The following is a 6696-nucleotide window of genomic DNA, read 5'->3' as shown; positions in this document are numbered from 1 at the left end:
ATTGCTTACATGATTGAATACAATTTTATCATTTTGTTTAAGATTATTTTTTTTTTGAACAAATTGAAACATTCGTTAAAGCTTTTCTTTCGTACAATATGATGCAGAAAGTACAACACAAATTGTCCACACAAGATTGAATTATCATCTTGATATGCGGAACTATTTGTAAAATATATTTTACAATTTTTATTTAAAAAAGTTTTTATTTCTTTTGGAAATGGTAATGCTAAGCTATCGAAGTAGTATCCTCTTTGATTTTCATCAATGAATACACACACCCAATGTGTGCCACCTGAAGATGAATTGCTTAAATTTATAATAAGTCCAGCCGGTGGTTGTACAGTTTTTGGTATTCTATCAATAGGATAAATGCCATGCACATTTGCACCAGTAAGTTTATCACGAAGTAACACTTTTATTAAATCATCCGTGTACATAACTTTTGTTTTTTAAATTCACATCACTTTACATCACTTTATACGCGTATATGTTGGAAGACCTAGTGGAGTATATGGAATATTTTCATAAAACGAAATAATATGTTTAAAATATTCATGACAGAGTTTTTTATAACTTTACCAATAACGATGAATGGTGCTAACGCATAAAAAATACTTTTGAGAAACTTCATAGTATGATACCTTGCAACTCTTTGAATAATCAAGCACAAATATTACAATATACAATGTTTAACACACTTTGTACCAGTAGGGCGCATGTAATTCATATGCTTAGAAGTGAACAGTTATACTTCTTTTATTAAAATGATACTTTTAAAAAGTATTATCAGTATATATATTTCTATCTTTATCAATTTGAATTAAAGAATCAAACTGAGCGTAAACAATACATGTTATAGGCTCAGTTAAATTTTCAGAAAAGGAAACTTTAACATTTACAGGTGCATCACGCACAAGATCCCACGTACAATCATCTAATGTTGCTGTAGGTGATAGAATAAATGCATAAAGAGTATAGCCGTGTGGATATTCTTCAGGAGTAATAGTATGTGCATCATCTTTATAATATAAACCAGTACCGGAAAACAGAGAATGGTAACTTAGAAGGTACAAATTGTTTTTAAAATCGGGGGTGAGGGGACTGGGAGGAAAAGATTTTGATCCAACTTGTAGTTGCAGTTTGTTAACGTTAAAGTGTTGAAAATGAAATGGATTTAGTTCAGATTTTCCATTAAATGCCGAATTGGAAACAAACCCGATAACAACACCTTTAGGTACGTTACCCAGAAAAATATTATCAAGATTGTATGAATTAACGTTTGCAGGAATAGTATACGATCTTGTTTGTACTCTTGTAAGGGGATATTTTGCTGTTTCATGATTCATATTAGTATTGATTTCCATTGCCAAATGAGGTGCAACATCAATGCGACGTATATGTAGAGTAACATCTTCAAGTTTTACTTTATAAGAAGTATTTACAGGAGATAATAAACAAAAAGCATCTTTACTACGATGTAATTTTATACGAAGACCTACTTTATTTACAAGTGCTCTTGGTAATCCAGCAATATCTGTATACAGACGACCATACATTTCAAACGATTTACTATTTTTAATATAATTAGCACGTTGTTGAAAGCCTACATTAGCATTACCTATGGTATCAAATTGTTTAGCAGTATCTTTATACCACATACCTAATTTCAAATGTGTATCAGAAGCATCACGGGAATAATTTAATAATGTTTCAAGGTACGCACGATAAGGATAAAATCCTGATGAAGAAGTAATTAATTTATCATTTAATGAAATGTCAATTTGACTAAATAATGAATGTAAGAAATTATTTGTTGGTGCTACAACATCAGTGTCAGCTAATGGTGTATCATCAGGTTTTGTAATTTTACAACGTACGTAAAGATAAAGATATGCAGTATGAATAAATTCTCCTGTTTCACCGGGAATAAAAAATTCAATAGGTCCATCAGAACTTAATGTTGAAATTGGACGGTATTCAGCATTAAAGCAAGATTCAATTGCAGTTTGTGTCATTGGAGTACTAAATAAATCGAAATCATTGGTACAACATTCCACACTGTTTGAATTAAGTAGTGCCATTATGAAAATATATCTGTAACACGATTTATTTTTCTTTTTACTTTTCTTTTGCTTTTGCTTTTGTTTGTACGCTTACGTTTAGTTGGAGGTCCAAAGCGAACAATTGCCGGAGCTTTACGCTTGCGTGGCCGTCTCTTACCACTTCCAGTTAATAACTGACCAACTTTGTTAACAGCTTTTGTCTTTAATGTTTCACCAGCTTCTTTTACACGTGTACGAACAGATTCTTTAAATGGTTTATCTTCTAATACATCACCCGCTACTTGTATTCCCGTTTGTAATGCTTGTCGACCTAAAGTTTTTGCACCCTGTTTAAGAAATGGTAATGCAAAACGAAATAATCCTTGAAAGAAACTACCTATACCATGTCCCCGTTGATATACAGGTCCTGAAAAGTATGGGATACCATGTCCGTAATGCCGTCTAAATTTCATTTTTAAAATATAATTGATTAATTACTTTTTATTAGGAGAGCGCTTAAAATGAAGTGTAACACTTAGTGTCCCAGAACGAAATGGCAAATTTCGTCCTGCATGGTCTTTTAATAGTATTTCAATACTGTTAAATGAAAACTTTGCAAGTGGAAGATAATGAATATCTTGAAATGTTAATGTTTTCACTTTACCGTATTTTACATTTGATATTGTTGCAATACGTAATAAAGGTGCTTTTGTATCACCTAAAAACTGATATTGTATGATATCAGTATAAATAAAAATTTGATGAGGATATCCAATATCAACATATGGTTGTTTAAATCCACGTTTATACAAAACAAGATCTTTATGTTGACGAAGTCCTAATTGCATTGCTAATGTTGCTGATAATAAGGCATATTCAACACGATCACTACAATCTACTTGTACAATATTTGATATAGAAAATTTTATGTCTTTTGATATTTTATTTAATTCATCAATGATATGATGTGCAGAGTGATAATATCCACTTACAATTTTACCTTTTTGTGCTTCTTCATTTTTTATTTTATACCACATAACATTTTCTCCTTCGTTAACATTATAACATGTTAAAGGAACATGTAATTCACTTAAACCTACATGCCAATCGGTTTCTGATAATTGAATATTATTTTTTAGTTGATTAATAAAATGTGTTGGACTATTTGTAGGATATACATCAGTACTTGCGTTTGATACAAGTGTAATGTAAAAACTATCATCAATACTTTCAGAAATCATTTTCGTTTAAAGTGAAGTGTTAAGTTTGAAGTTCCAAATTCAAATGGCAATTTTAAACCGTGCTCATCTTTTAAGTTTACTTCAATCGTATTAAAATAAGATTTTACAACTTTAACATATTGTGGTGTGTGAAATAGAAAACATTTTACATCTCCGTGCTCAATATTATAAGCACTAACTTTACGAAGTACTGGTCCAATATTTTCTTGTTGTTTTACAATATCAACACAAACATTAAAAACATTTGGTATATTATATTCTAAATTGCATGGAAATTTTGCACGTGTTACGGATGGAACATCTTCATTAACTGGTTTTACAAAAACAGCATCTGTAAACTCTGTTGTATTTTCATTTATAAATCCAAGTAAATGTTGCAATCCGCGTGTCATTCCAATAACACAAAAATCTTTCAATTTTAAAGAATGTCTAATTCCAACTTGATTTTTATTTTTATAATATTTTAACATGCGTAATTCTTCAGGAATCATTTCTAAAATGGATGAAATAGAAGTATAGTATCCTGGTGTAATATCAACATCTACAATTTCAAGTTCATCATTAACGATGGTTTCAATTATAATTTTTTCATTTTTACCTACATTATAAAAACTAAAAGGAACATTAAGTTGTGTTAATGCAACATACCATTCTCCTTCACTTAAGTGAATAGGTTGTGCTAACTTTACTAGAAATGAAGAAGTTGTATTATTAGTAAAAATTTCAGTACTAGCATTTGAAGGAAGAGTAACATAGAAATCATGTTCTATCATTGAACTCATTTTGAAGACTGAACAGAATTTGTTTTAATCCATGAATTCATACTTGATGGATATCCTAACCACTTTACATACATCATATCTTTTTTTCGTTTTAGTACTTTTTCAATTAAAAATGTTTTGTTTGAATTTACATTTACTTTTTGTAATTCTTCTGTGTAAAATATTCCTTTAATTTCCTCATCATTCCAATCTTTTAATTTATACGTAATAGGATTTGTCGGAATACATTTATCAACAATAAAAATTTCTTGTGACCATTTTGGTAAATATCCCTTTTCTAATTTATGTTTATATTTACTAACACGCACATAATCACCAGGGTGAAATTTACATGTTAATTTCTTTTTATTAGTTTTATCACCGTACAACGTATTTAAAACTTGATCAACATTAGAGTAATTTACATTGGCTGGTGCCATTTTAATACTACTATGATACGAATGATTATAATTTTTTACAAATTGATCTAACACATCTATATAACGGTATGTATTTTTAGCCGTAAAATAACGATACAATTTTTCTTTTAATGTTCTTATAAAGCGTTCAGCTAATGCACATTTAATTTCTGAATGTACACTATAATGATTAATTTCGTATTCTTTAAATAAACGTTTTACATGCCGATTATAAAATTCTGTACCTAAATCCGTTTGTACATTAAACACAGGTAGTTTAAAATTTTTTAAAATTTTTTTGATTGCTTTTGCCATTTCAGGACCTGTTTTTGTTTTTAAGGGAACACAATACGCATACCGTGAAAAAATATCGATACAACATAATATATACTTATAATTTTTGTTATACTTTGCAATATTTTGCATATCTGCTAAATCCATTTGTAATGTTTCATTTGGTGCACTAACATAATATTGTTTACGTTCAAATACTTTACGTGCTGGTGCATGTAATGTATATGCATCTTGAGATGCTAACCAATTTTTAATTTTCTTTTTTGATAATTTTGTTTTTGTTTGTAATGTTTTAATACTTGATAAAGAAGCAGGATTCGTATAATCATAATATAATTTTGACAATTTTCCCATTTTTTATTTACATTTTATATTCTTTCCAATTTTTAAAAATATTTGTTACTAGTGTTGGACTTTGTGATTTTTTAACTTTGCTATGTGATTTCACTATAGGAGTAGAAATAAATTCACGTGGTACATTAAGATCATCCAATAAATTTTTAAACTCGTGAATACCTATCGGATTTCTTGAATATTTTCGTGTACGAACAACATCATTTATTAAATCAATAATATTAGAACCTGGTATTATTTTTCCTTGAATACGTACTGTTCCTGATTGATCCCAATGAATTTTATCAGAACTTGTTAACTGTTTTAATAATAGATCTGTTTTCCTTCGTTGTGTTTTTGGTACTGATTGTAAAATGTCTGATACAAAGGGTAAAATAGAATTATTTTTTTCTTCTTCTTGAGATAATGATGATGATGATGTTTGAGGAACATCTTTTTCAATAATAGGTAATGTAATTGGATTTTGTGAAACTGATGAAGTATAATTTAAATATTGTTGTAATGCTTGCTGATACAATTTCCATTTTTCTTCAATACTAAGATTACGACGTTGTAAAATACTATTCATTTCTTCGTCTAAACGCGATTGATGTGAATCTATTGATTTTATATTCGCATGCATTTGTTGCATTGCATTTTCAGGCACTAATATCATTTTACGAAATTCCGACATACTTATCTTCCAAACAAACTACTTGCTACTGCACCAAGTAATGGTCCTAAAATTAATGGTAAAAATGCCCCACCTTTCTGCAATAAAATTTTCTTTTTCTTATTAAGTGCTGTACGTTGTGCAGATAAAGCACGCAAGATCTTTTTATGTCTACGTAAACGTTGCTTCTGACGCGAATTCAGCGGAATGTTTCCTTTTATTGTGTTTTTAGCAACTTGTGAAATAGTACGTATTAAATCACCAGATGCATGTCGTATAATTTGTTTTCGCTTTGCGCTTTTGCATTTGCACAAAGCACGGAGAGTATCAAAGTGTTGTTTCACCTTCAACATCTTGAACTAAACTAAACGTAAACGACTGAATTACTGTCTTTTACATTTGCATATACATGCAGTGTTTCATTAGGAAAAATATTTGTACGTAATCGTAATGCATCATTTGTTTTTTGAGTTAAGTCAAATAACAAATAAGTGTGAGGTTCACGTGTTACATCTTCGAACACATTCACAACTTGTTTACTATATCGTGGCATAATTTGTCTTGCTAAATATTGTATTTGTAATTTATCACGATGATTTTTAAATACTATAATATAATGTGCATTTAAACTTATATCACGAGCATGTTTTCCTTTTGGAAATAAATTTTGAACAATAAATATTACTGTTAATTTTTTATGATGTGCATATTTTGTAAATAAATTTGCAACATCACCATTGGTTTCAGACATTAAGTCATCTAATATTAATAATGAATTTTCTTGTATTTCAAAATTATTCATATCTGGAATTCCTTCTATAAATCGAATTTTTGAACTTGCATCTAAATTTGGTATGACTGCGCCATAACACCAAACAATTTCATTAAATTTCATAGTAAACATTTGATCACGTTCATTTAATAATCGAT

This window comes from Thermobia domestica, chromosome 9 (assembly GCF_964235325.1).
Source record: "Thermobia domestica chromosome 9, izTheDome1.hap1.1, whole genome shotgun sequence".
NCBI classification, from domain to species: domain Eukaryota; kingdom Metazoa; phylum Arthropoda; class Insecta; order Zygentoma; family Lepismatidae; genus Thermobia; species Thermobia domestica.
This window is presented reverse-complemented; position numbering follows the sequence as displayed.